We start from the raw sequence: 13,986 nt of genomic DNA on the forward strand, positions 1-13,986 counted from the left end.
ACTACTACTACTACTACTACTACTACTACTACTGCTATTACTACTACTACTACTACTACTACTACTACTACTACTGCTATTACTACTACTACTACTACTACTACTACTACTACTACTACTACTACTACTACTACTTCTGATATTATTATTATTATTATTATTATTATTATTATTATTATTATTATTATTATTATTATTATCTTACCTGAATCAAATGAAGAAGGTAATTACCAATCAAACCTTGCACCTGGATCGATGTACACAGACTGACGCACGGAAACAGTACCTGAAATGGTAATGATGGTGTCTACAATAATGACGACAAAATAAATAACAACAGCAACAACAATGATGGTAATGACAGGAACAACAATAAAAACAATACTACTACTACTACTACTACTACTACTACTACTACTACTACTACTACTACTACTACTACTAATAATAATAATAATAATAATAATAATAATAATAATAATAATAATAATAATGATAATATAAGCATTGTAAAAACTACATCAAATTACAACCATTAGATACACAAGTAAAACAACACACACACACACACACACACACACACACACACACACACACACACACACACACACACACACACACACTTAAAAAAAAAAAAAGGTGTTTCCCGGAGGTACAGAAAGCTCTCGATTACAACCACAGGATAACTTTTACACGAAGAATACGAGGAAGTCCCCCCTCACCACACCCCATCAAAAAAGGAAAAGAACAGGAACACGAGGTGGAAAAGAAGCGTGGGAAAGAAGAGAGATTTTTCAACTTGATATAAATTAGCAACAAGTTTAGACACACGGAGTCTGTTCTGCTGGGAAACCTTCGATTGAGGCGGATTTCCAAGAGGCGCAAGGGAGGATGAACCGTGAAGTGAGCAGTGAAAAAGTGATGGGGTGAGGTGGGGAGGAGCAGGAAGAGGAGGAGGAGGAGGACAAAAAGAAACAGGATAGGAAACAGAATACGAAGAAATGAAGATGAAAAAAAAGAGAAAATGATGTGGTTCCGAGATCCGGCTGACGTTGCGAGCCTCCCATAATTCACTCAGCAAGCGGGGTACCTCTTTGGCCGACTGGTTAAGGAGTGCGTGGGTTCGATCCCCGGCGCCGACAAAACCTTTCCTTGTCTGGATTAATTTCTCGTGTGTTTCGTTACATGCTGTGTTCGTGTAGGAGTATAGTAAAGAGGAAAATTCTGGCGTTTCAAGGAGATATGCTACTACTCCTACTACTACTATTAACACTACTACTACTGCTGCTAATAACAATAATAATAGTAATGATGATGATGATAATGATGATAACAATGAGGGTGATGGCTTTGATGACGATGAAGATGATGATGATTTTTTTTTTACAGGAAAGGAAGCAGCTCAAGGGCATAAAGAAGAGTGTAGAAAAAAAAAATCCCCGCTGTACACTGCTAAATGGGAAGGAGGAAGGCGAAGAGAACATAAGAACATAAGAACATAGGGAGACTGCAAGAGGCCAAAGAGAAAGCAATGAATAAGAAAAAATGGATTAGGAACAAGAAAAAAGAATCAGAAACATAAGACAAAGAAAGAAAATGAATGAAAGAAAGACAGGAAAGAGGAGGAAAACAGAAACGAGAGAAAGAAAAAATATTGTCAGGGCGAACATTTTTTTTAAAGCCTTGACGCACGGTTCCTCACCTTCCCTAACTAAGAGTCCTGACAGCGAACGGACCAAGCAACGAAGAACACTCCCTCACCCTTAATAGGTCGAAGCCTCTTTCCACGTTAGTATCCAGTTAGACATGTACATACACGCTTGCTCTTTGGCGCATTGCTACGTGTATATCATGTGTGTGTATGTGTTTATCTGCGTATGCGCGCCTGGGTGTGTGTGTATGTGGGTGTGAGTGTGTGCTTGTGTGAGGATTGTGTAAAACATGATCCCTTTGATTCACACGCAATATTAATCACCTTTTCCCTTGTTACAGTGCAGGGCTTGTAGGTTCCGACGCCCTTTATGACCTGGTTCATATTTTAGTGCACAATGGCGCGCGGAAATGCTTCGTAACTGATGCTGAACCTTATCTCGCTTCGCTTATTAGGTTCCAGGTATCCTTCTTCACGTGCCTCCTGCCTTTTGTTATATATTCTACAACATTTATTTCATATTTCCTGATTTTCAAGGGTGTACGGTGCATCAGTGAGATTAAAAGGCCGAGAATCCATAGTTTGTACATATACACTCCACGCTGATGCACATTGCGAGTCATGAGTAAAGAAAAAGAGCAAACAAATGAAGACAATAATAACAACGTTCTCACAACACTATATGAAGAGAATATAAATTGAACTGAATAGAAACGAATGAGAAAATGAATGAAAAAAAACCCGAGGCAATAATAAAACTATAAACACACAAAACCATATGAAGTGAATATAACTTTTGGGACATTCATTAATAATATTTTCACATATGGGAGTTTCTTTAAGTAACAATTGCTTTTATAAATCCACCTTAATAAAAAGTAATCTTCAGTCTTAATCGTTGGTTCCCTTCGAAATTTCCTAAAAACAAACCGTGTCGTGAAAAATAAACGCGAATAACAATTATGATTATGAACTTACATGAAAGATTTAGTATGCGCCGCTTTGGAAAATAAAATAATGAGGTAAAACCATTAGAGCCAAGGTGTTCCGGGCCATAATCTTAAACATTCGGTCCCCAAGCAGCAAGCACACACAATTGACACGATTTTCATAGGCGTTTTGAGCATTTTCAGGGGTACTTTAATAACCCTTCTGGTAGTGTGACCCTTTTTCTCTACCATGAACCTAAAATACCACTCATTAGAACCCGACAGATTTCCTTTTTTGACCCTTGGAAATAGATGCTGTGAAAGGGGGGGAGTCAAAGAATATAAGAATGAGTTATCTTCCCCTGTGACCCGGCGTTTCACTTAGCGCTGGTTCAGGTCCACTCGGGAGTTGGACCATCGACCATAAACACTTTAGGGAGGAAAATATAACTCCGGTGTGTGACTTCTTCAACAATCTTAAAACAGTATGAACTCTCTCTCTCTCTCTCTCTCTCTCTCTCTCTCTCTCTCTCTCTCTCTCTCTCTCTCTCTCTCTCTCTCTCTCTCTCTCTCTCTCTCTCTCTCTCTCTCTCTCTCTCTCTCTCTCTCTCTCGCTGTCTGTGTAAGAAGCTTTTTATTATCATCATAAAAAACAACCCCCGCCACTTCAGGGACTCACTCGCCTCTCCTCCGTTCCAAACATTTTATTCCTTCGTTCCCTTTTTCTTCCCGACAAGTTTTTCCGTCCAGCTTCCCATCATTAAACTTCCTTCGTGCGTTGTTTCATACCTTGTTATTGGCTTACACTTTTGAGTTGGAATGTTTATCGTATTTGACTCTGATCCAAAATATTTCTTCACTCTCAGACCTGCAGCTATAACAACAAAGATAACATAAACAATATATACTACTACTACTACTACTACTACTTTCGAAGATTTATGTGTTTTTCCATACCAATTTAGGCCCCGGTCGAGGTGCATAGAAACGCCCATCTATCAGATCATCTATTATGCTGTGTGTCCCTGCTCCTGATGATTTATAATAGAGTGTGTGGGTGGGTGAGACAGCGGCCTCTTCCCTCTCCCCTCCCTTCCCCTCCCTACATCGCTAATCGCACTCCGATATGAAAAAAATATAAAAAAGGCTGAAAAAGACCAGTTCCTATAAAGCACGTAACCATGGAGCAAAAAAAAAAAAAAAAAAAGTGGTGGTAGACACGAGTACACTTTTCTGTTTGCCATGGAAGCGCTCCCAACTTTTTACAGGTCCGTTTAAATCTGAATATCAAAGAGAGAGAGAGAGAGAGAGAGAGAGAGAGAGAGAGAGAGAGAGAGAGAGAGAGGAGGGGGGATGGGAGGTTGACAGATAAACAAGGAAACAGACAGGCTAGCAGAGATACAAACAAGCAGACATACGGACAGACTAGCAGAAAAACAGACAAGCAGGCAGACAAACACAGCAGCAGATAAGCAGACAGGTAGAAAGAGAACCGGAGTATCAGACCAAGATAAAGAGAAGAGTTTTCCAGAATTTTAATAATCCACGAGGTAGTTTTATGGTAGTCTGCCTTTGAAGTGGAAACGTTTTCTATTATTCAGTCCGATGAGACGTTTCTTTGCCAGATCTTTGTACTCTATTACCTAAATCTGTACCCATTGCTTTATCTATCCCTTCACTTTCCTTGCAATTGTCCTATTTATCTCTCACCTTTTCCTACCCTAAATCAGTCCTTTCCTTTCCTCTTTCTCTGCTTATACCTCCTGCTTGCTTCCCTGCTGTTCCTGCATACTCTACTTCCTTCCCTCCTTTCCCTTTCATTTCCTTTATCTTACCCTTTCACTCTTTCTGTTTATCTCTCACCCTTTCCTACCGTAAATATTTTCTTTCATATCTTTTCAACTTATGCCTCCTGCTTTTGCCTTTCCCACCCTGCTTGTTCTGCTTTCCTCCGTTCCCTTCCATTTTCTTTATCTTATTCCCTCGCTTTCTTTTCAACCGTCCTCCCATTTTTCTTTCTCTCCCTTTCCTAAATATTTTCTCTCCTACTTTTCTGCTTATGCCTCCTGCTTTTGCCTTTCCCTTTCTGCTTATCTCTGTTCTAGCTTATCCTACTTCCCTCCTTCTCCTGTCATTCTCTCCCCTCACACACACACACACACACACACACACACACACACACACACACACACACACACACACACACACACACTCTCTCTCCAGGTCAAAACAAGAAACCAAACAAATTCACGTCCTCGTCGGATTACCTCGTTATCTTGAAATTCGCTAGACTTGAAAATAACACATGTTTCTTCTCCTCCTCCTCCTCCTCTTTCTCTTCCTCCTCCTCCGCCTTCCCCTTATCTTCTTCCATCGGCCGTTTTTCCTCCTTGTTATTCTTTCACATATCTTTTTTCCTTCAAGTCCTCGCGTTCCACTTTTGTTTTTTCCTCTTTCTGTTAGTTTTCTCATTTCTTCTCTGTCTTCTCTTTCTATTTTTCTTCTTCTTCTTCTTCTTCTTCTTCTTCTTCATCTTCTGATTGTTATTATCCATCTTTTTCTTCTGTTTCATTTTCTCTTTTCTTTTTCTTCTACTTCTTTTTCTACGTGAAGGAGGAGGAGAAGAGGAGGGGAAGGAGAGGGAGGAAGAGGAGGAGGAGGAGGAGGAGGAGGAAGAGAAGGAGGAGGAGGAGGAGGAGGAAGAGAAGAACAGTGATGGAATAAAGGGGTAGGAAGAAGCTTATTTTAACTTAGGAATGTAGGGAAAGGGTGAGCCAAATAAAGGGATTCAAGAAGGGGAAGGAAAAGACGAAAACATCAACAAAGGGAAGGGGAGGAAGGGAAGCAGTGACGGAGGGGAGGAGAAGAGAGACGGCTGAGGAGGTAACGGAAGACAGGTATCGAAAAATGACGGTGAGGAATAAAAAAAGAAAAGAAACGGAAGGGAGTAGGATGCGAGGGAGGAATAGGAGAGACAAGGAATGATAGAAAAGGATGAACTGGTTGGTCGATAAAGGTCGGGAAGTGGAAAGCAATGCAGAATAAATGAGGGTATTAGATAAAGGGTTTCCTGTTGTGTTGGGAGAGAGAGAGAGAGAGAGAGAGAGAGAGAGAGAGAGAGAGAGAGAGAGAGAGAGAGAGAGAGCGAGAGAGAGAGAGAGAGAGAGAGAGAGAGAGAGAGAGAGAGAGAGAGAGAGAGAGAGAGAGAGAGAGAGAGAGAGAGAGAGAGAGAGAGAGAGAGAGAGAGAGAGAGAGAGAGAGAGAGAGAGAGAGAGAGAGGAGAGAGAGAGAGAGAGAGGGATGGGAGTAGGGGAAGCCAGGGGTGGGGGTAGTTGGTGGATACAAGTCACAAACACGTCACGCCTCACCTGTTCGAATGTGTAAGTGGCTCACGCAGGTTTTGCCATCACAGTCAGGAAAAAACTCCATAAGTAACCACATCTGGCATTGCACAATAGCGTCAAAAATTAGCGGAGTGTGTGAAACAATCTGTGCCAAAGCCCCATGCTGATCCGAGTCTTCGTTTGAAAGATTTTTGCGAAAAACTTTATGTCATAGGGTCTGATATGGATTGTAGTTGCCGCGGGCTCGCCATTCACGCCAATCCCGGACAGAATCTTAGGCTTAGAGTCACAGTGTTCAGTCTGCCTCTAGCGGCGCAAGGCTCCACGCCACGCACGACCAACAGCCTGAGACGTGGACAAACTTTTAACACCAATGCTTGCTTGCCCGCCTCCTCCTCGGCATCCTCCTCCTCCTCTTCTTCTTCTCCTCCTACCTCCTACCAAAACTGGCACAGCATCCTTCTCCTCCTCTTCCTCCTCCTCCTCTTTCACCACTAAAACTATCACACCATTCTTCTCTTCCTCCTCCTCCTCCTCCTCCTTTTCCACTATACCAATAGGGGTGGGCAGGTACCGGTACCAGTACCGATCGAGTGATCGAGTACATCCATAATAACTATACATGCTATTTTTTTTATCGAAAAAATAAATATTCACTTCATTCAGAGAGAGAGAGAGAGAGAGAGAGAGAGAGAGAGATTTACATATATTTACATAGAAAATCAGACCACACAGACCCCATGGTCCAGACTAGGTGGTCTGTCCTTAAACCTAAGTGATTTTACATTAATCAGAAGGCTCCTAAACGTTGCATTTCTACTCTAGTTGATATTAAGTTGAAGGAGAGAGAGAGAGTTTTCTTTACAGGAAATTTATTTGGGAATTTCATCAGAAGTCATTAAGAAAAAAAAAAATCCTTCGAGTACCGGTACCGGTACTAACGGTACTTGAGTTTTCGGTACCGGTACTACCGGTACTCAAATTAACGGTACTTGCCCATCCCTAGTTGATAGGTGTGTGTGTGTGTGTGTGTGTGTGTGTGTGTGTGTGTGTGTGTGTGTGTGTGTGTGTGTGTGTGTGTGTGTAGCTTGGTTACTGGGAGGGATGTATGGAAGGAAGTCGTTTTGCCTACTACTGATAATTCCTATTCCCACTGGTACTGTGGCTACCTTGTTCTCTCTCTCTCTCTCTCTCTCTCTCTCTCTCTCTCTCTGTTTCCTTTTCTCCCTTTACCGACCATTTACATTTCCTAGTCTTATTTTTTTCAGGTTTTGCCTCATGCATCTCAGATATTTAAAGATTGTTTGCAATATTTTGATTGTCTTTAGTCAAGTGATTACTTTCAATTTAGATATGATATTTTTTTTAATGCATTGCTGTTCATATTTCCATTCACGCGTTTAACTTGAATTTCTTATAGACTATTTTTAACTTTACTTATTAGGTTGCTCTGCCCTGTTAATAGTTTTACTTTTGGGCACTAATATAAGTCTAATTTTAGTCTTATTTTAAAAAAAAGTTTAATCTTTTATAGAGTTTACTTGATTTTATATACTAGTTTGATTTCAGACTTTTCCAGTTAAATCACATAATTACTTTTTCGATTATGGACAAAATTTATTTCATCACACACATTGGTTGTTCCACCCAAAGACTCGAGTGTCCCTAAATGCGACTCTGTCAACCTTATTTCAGATGTGACAAGTGAACCCGTAGATATTATCATTAAATTCTATATCGTTAGTTGCGTCCAAGAAGATGATTACTCGTAGTTTTATCTCATAAATGACAGCACAGAGAACATTGCTTTCATTTATTTTATTGTTATTTTCATTCCCGAGCTCATATCGGGCAATTCGCTTCACAGTCTGGTAACCTTTATGCCCTAAAGGAGATTCCGTTAAAAGCCGGAATGTTGATACTCTTACTTCTTTTCCCTCTTTAAATTTCCATGTGCACGACGATCCCTATTATTTGCTCTGCTGAAGATCAAAGGTAAATACTCCCCGACGATTACAGATTCTTTCAACCCCAATAATGACAGAGGGAAGGCCTTTTTTGTTATTAATTCTCTTGTCAATTTTTCCTTGTCTCATACAGCTTCAGAAGTAGGATTTAGTGCCCTTTTTCGGTAATGCGAATACTTGGTTTATTCTTTATCACAAGGCAAAACTCGAGGGAGACAACTCTAACGTAGCATCATTTTTCATGCTTCTGTAATTCCTGTTTTTGTTCCTCCAGTCTCATGCCGCCACATGTTAGCCTCTTCACTTTGCATTCCCAAGTCTTGCCAAGCTCCTCTCCTGTTTTGTTGTTATGTTGTATTTCCTTTGTCCTTGATTTTGCTTTTTTCCGACAACACTTCCCAGCTCATATCTCTACCTTTCTACTTTATGTATCAGCCTCCCTGCAGCCCAACTGAGTTCTATTTAGCCCTTTTCAGCCCCCTCCAGTCCCCTTTCAAGGTTTGATTGTTTCACGTAGTCCCTTAACAGTCCCTTCAGCTATCTAAATCATTATAATCTTTGCCCTCATCCTTGCACTGCCCGCTTTTCCTCTTCTTTTTTTATATATATACTTATGGCATGTTAATCCTTCTATCGTATAACAATCATAACCTTACACTATTTTGCTCTATTTTCTCTCTCACTCCACTTTTTCATCTTCCTTTTTTTCCCTTATGTTTTCCTAATTTCCCGTTTAAAGTTTCTTTATTAGGATTCTGGTGTTTTCTCCTCTTGTCTTTCCCCTTGCTGTATTCCCTCTCTGGTGTTCTCGTTTATTCTTGACAGTTTTCCAATGTTCTTTTCTGTTATTGTACTTTCCTTATCCCATTTCATCCTTCTTCGGTCCTTACCCTTTCCTACTCCTCCACTTTCTTTAAATATACTTTTCTCTTCTGGTCTTCATTCCCATTCCTTTCATTCTTTTATTCCACTAGTGAGGAAAGTAAGGAAGGACTAACACAGAATAAAAAAATCTAAGGAGCTATATGACACTAAGTAACGGTGGGTAATTTAACTACAATCTCTCGTATACGAAAAGCATGATGTTATAGCCTTGAACTGTTGGGAGACGTCTGCAACCAACACTTGTTTTTGTAGAACATGATAATAACAAACTAACTCCGATTACATTCAATGCTATAACCGCTGCGTCTAGGCGTCAGTTACCCAGGGAATCATCAGGACGTAGGGGAGGCGTTACTCATAGACCCAAGCTATAGAGGGTCAGAGTAGGAAGAGTGAGGACGGGAAAAGAGAAAATACTAGGCTAAAGACAACGCAAAACTAGAGGCCCTTGCAATCTGAAGGATGGGCACCCACAAACATTGGCGTCTAGTCCTCGACCTCAAAAGCCTCCTTGTCTAAAGCCGACGGAGTAACGGAGGGGGAGGAGGAGGAGTTCATTGAGAAAACAAGGGCAGTTTATGCGAGGGGAATGGAAGGGGAAGGGAAAGCAAGCAAAGTAAAGTGAAGGAAAGGGAAGGACTCAGTAATGGGCAGGAAATATGAACTCACGCGCCACTCACTGGTTTCAATTCTTTCTTTGACGGGCTGTACACCGGCACGCGAGCTTCGCCAGGGACGCAAACTTTAGAGACAGACAGAGGAAGTAAAAATAGCAGCAGAGTAAACAGAGTAATTCTCGTTCCAAATTCCTCCACGCACTCTTCCTCCTCTTTGAAATCTGAAGGAGACGAGGAGACGGTGGTGTTTTGTCTGCTGATGTGTGGTGGTGGTGGTGGTGGGGGTGGTGGTGGTGGTGCTGGGCGGTGCATGGTGTTGTGTGTGGCTTTTGTGATTCAACTGACGAAGGAATGGAAAAACAAAATGTGCAACTCCCGAAGAGACAAGGAGTCTAATCCCAAATTCTCTCACGTCTTTTTTTCTTTCCTCTGACGCCTCCGAACGCGATGTAGTGAAGTTGTTTGGGGGTTGCAAGTGTCGGGAGGTGTTGTCAATCACCTGTACAGTGGAGATAAGAAAAATGCATCTGGCCTGGGAAAGTTGGTGTCTGTGTGTGTGGGGGTTTGTCGTGGGGAAGGAGGAGGGTGGGGTGGGGGGTGGGGGGGCATCTTACTCTGCAGCGCCCCGTAACCAATCACACTTTTTTCCTTTACTTCCTTCTTTGTTTTCTTACCCCTACCATCCAGCGTCTCTTTCCATCTCTTCCTCCTTACCTACCGTGTTTCCTCCCTCCTTTCATATCCCCCTTTCCCCATTTCCTCAGACTTTCCTTTCTTCCCTTATTTTTTCTCCGGGCTCTCCATCACCATTGTTTTACTCCTTTTGACCTCTCTCTCCTGTACATTTCCGTGCTTCTTTTTTTCCCTTCCTCGCCCCTTTCGTCCCTCCCCTCCCTCATCCTTTTAATGTGTTTACTGAGAGTTCTTGATATGGAAACAGGAAGGTCATTAGAGGGGAAAAATTAATTATCTTCTCTAGCTGGAATCTCTTCGCCTCCTCCTTCTTGTGCTCCCTCTTCACCTGCTCCTCCCCCTCTATTTTCTTTTAACATATAATTTATCTCTTTCACCAAAGCTCCGCCATTAGATCGTTCAGCCTCTTTTTCTCCATTTACCTCCACAGCCACCTTTTCTTTTTCACCCTCAACCACCTTGCTTATTATTTCACCCCAACTCTTCTTTCTTTCTTCTTTTAACATATACTTTATCTCTTTCACCAAAGCTCCGCCATTAGATCGTTCAGCCTCTTTTTCTCCATTTACCTCCACAGCCACCTTTTCTTATTCACCTTGCATAATATTTCACCCCAACAATAGTTTCTTCCAAAGTTCCAATGCCACCTTAAAAAATATTTACCCTCCAATACATTTTATACGCTTTCCCTTCCTTACATTTCGTACAGTTTTTCGTTCTCCACCTTTTCCGAACATTTTTTCTAATCTACCAAGTATTTTTCCCGAACTCTGCCTAAGAATTATTTCCATTTTTTCCCAACACCTTTTCCCTACCCGCAGCCCCTTCCCAACACTGTTTTGGACCTCGAGCCTGGACCAGCCGAGACGGGGAGGTAGACGGAAACGACGTCCCATTCCTTAGTACTCGAGGCCGTAACTCATACTGCAACTACGGAAGACGACATTGAGCATCTGCCCTTCATAATCTGCAGCTACACGGACGGTAAACTACATCACCTGGAGCCCCAAAAAAAACTCCATTTCCATCTCACCCTCTACAGTAAGTTCCTCTACTCCACCCATGATCGTAGGGACAACCCTCTCTCAAAGAACCCCCTTGTCTTCCATCCCCGGACCCCCACCCCCCCCCCTCATAAAAATGGTGCAGAAACAGATAGGAAAAAGAGTCTATATTTTTTCGAATGATACACCAGAGGAATAGCAGGTAACAAAAACAGCAAAACAAAACGCGTGCAACATTTAGCACTGAGCTGCACAAAACTTGACTGTGGGCAAAAATATAAAAAAATGACCGCTTCAACTGAAGGTAGAAAAATAACAATGAAAAACAGCGGGAGCAAAAAGAACAACAACAACAAATCATACCGACAAAATTTTTAGATTGCAAATATAACTACCAAATAAGGGAACTAAACGTTTATTATAATATATTCTGATGACGATCGTAAGAGAAAAAAAAATGTGTTCATGATCAGAATGATGTTGACCAAAGCACAAGTTTATAAAAAAAAGTTGTGTCCGAGTCTACCGTTATAATTTTCAGACCGCGCAGTTGACACTTTTCAGCCCCTAAATAACAGGAGGCGGCAGGCACAAAATAAAAGGAGAAACAATTGAATACAGCTTAAAACATAAAAGGCTTTCCAGATACTTAAACAAGCAAGAAATCATTCCTTTCATAGTTTGTAATTTCAGATTTCCCGAGAGGCAAATAAAAAAGAGAAAAGAGGAGAGCACATTATTTGGAACTCCTAAGCTGCCAGTGTCGTGGTTCTGATGACTTGTCTGTTTGTGTTTGCTGACCCGTGTCTATGCATGTGTATGTGTATGCATGTATGAAATTCACTACCGTCTTACCACGCTCCAAATAAGCTTTGGAGCTCAGGTGACGGGTCTTTGGGAACAACTGGAACCTCACACCCACACACCCGAGAGGCGGGACACAACTCCTGACTCACTGCCGGGTGGACAAAGGGCACAAGTTAAAGGAAACTGCCCATCCGTCTCTATTCTTCCGAGGAATCGAACCTGGGATCTCTCGGTTGTGAGGCGAGCGTGCTAGCTACTGCACTACAGAGCTCTGTATGTATGTATGTAGGTCATGTATGTACGTATAATTATATGTATATATGTATGAATGTATGTATGTATAAATGCGTGTTCATTCGTCAGTACCGGTTTCTTTGTCTGCATGGATGGCTGGCTAATTAGTTGGCTGTCAACTAATTCTTGTAGATTCTCTGACTTTAACTGGACTGTTAGCCAACTGTCTGTGTCTCTAACCTTGTCTGTCAGTACGTCTATCTATCTGTTGAGGCTGTATAATGTGTTTAATTGTTAGTCTATCTTGCCAAGCTGGCCGGCTGGCACTGTGGGGGCATTGGTGGCTGGTTGGCTGGTTGGCTGGGTGGGCGGGTGGGTGGCTATCTGTTTGGCTTCCTGGCGGGTAGCCGGAGGTGAGTTGGCCAACGAGAGGGACGGAGCAAACATGATTACATAATTACTATAGGGATACTGTGCCGTTAACAGCGCTGCAATTTGGTGGAAGTTAACGGCTGAAGGTAAAGGGAAGGTATTACACTGCATCAAGGGGGCATTAACGTCTTGGCCTGTTTGCTCTTTTTCCGGACAAAATTTCCTGTACACGGCAAGTCGGCGGTTGAGCAGCAGCCGTGTGTGACCAACCCTCGACTTGGGTACTTCGGGAAAGGAGGTCATTGGAACACACACACACACACACACACACACACGAATATACATATTTCTCTCTCTCTCTCTCTCTCTCTCTCTCTCTCTCTCTCTCTCTCTCTCTCTCTCTCTCTCTCTCTCTCTCTCTCTCTCTCTCTCTCTCTCTCTCTCACACACACACACACACACACACACACACACACACACACACACACACACACACACACACACAGATGGCAGCAGGCCGGGCAAGGACAACTCCGTAATTTGTTATGGCATTATAATTAAGCGGCCAACAGGGTAATTACAGGAAATTGCTATCTAGGAAATCCAAGACCAAACCATCCCTTCTGTCCCTCACACTCTTCCTTCATCATTCATCTTTCCCTCATCTATTTCCTCACCACAATCCCACCTTCTCACCTTTCACCCATGCCATCCCTTTTGTTATCACCCACACCTAACTGCTTTCTACTAGACCACTACATCTTATGCCCTTTAAACTCATATACCTTGATATTTTTCTCTTTCCTACCTAACCTAACCTAACCTAACCTTACATTTTCTCCTCTCTAACCCAAGTACCATCCCTTCCTTTCTTTCTTCTTCTTCACTGATTTCTCTTCCTAAAACCAAGATCTTTTTCCCTTCCTCCTTTCTCTCTCTCTTACCTTGTTTTTTTCTTCCTTTTCCTACACCGTCCCTTATCTTCTTATCCCTCTTCAACGATATTCTCTTCCGACAGCCATGACCTCTTCCCCTTCCTGTTTCCTCACTCTCGTACCCTTGTTATTCTCTCTTTCCTAGTATACCTATTTTACCCTCCTCCTCCTCTTCTTCTCCCTCTTCAACGAACTTCTCTTCCCACAACAAACACCTTTCCCCTTCCTCCTTCCACGATCTCCTTTCCCTCTCCTCTTCAGCCCAAGCGCCACCTCAACGACATGCTGGTTACGAGGAAATAGGTAACGAGATTAAGACGTGAAGGAAATGTGCAAGAGGAAATTGTGTTCAGAAAAATTAGAACGATTTGAAAGAAGGGTGACATTGAAGGGAGGAGAGAGTGTATGTGTGAGGGATGAAGAGAGGAGGAGGCTGGGGCGCAGAAGTAGGAGGAAAAGAAAAAAGAGGAGAAAGAGAAAGAGTGTGTGCAAAAAATATGAGCGATTGAAGAGGATAAAAACGTAAAGGGGAAAGGACGGCCAAGGGA

General features: G+C 42.2%; 1 long non-coding RNA gene across 1 annotated transcript in view; it reads right to left on the reverse strand.

Annotated features, from left to right (window-relative positions):
- Positions 1 to 204: 204 nt before the first annotated feature.
- The window catches only part of LOC126996436 (uncharacterized), a 183,896-nt gene continuing 170,114 nt past the window's right edge, over positions 205 to 13,986 (reverse strand). The window contains exon 9 of the long non-coding RNA XR_007751162.1: positions 205 to 286. This is a non-coding gene — a long non-coding RNA (uncharacterized LOC126996436). The remainder of the gene's footprint in view (positions 287 to 13,986) is intronic.

This window comes from Eriocheir sinensis, chromosome 10 (assembly GCF_024679095.1).
Source record: "Eriocheir sinensis breed Jianghai 21 chromosome 10, ASM2467909v1, whole genome shotgun sequence".
Taxonomy (NCBI): Eukaryota; Metazoa; Arthropoda; class Malacostraca; order Decapoda; family Varunidae; genus Eriocheir; species Eriocheir sinensis.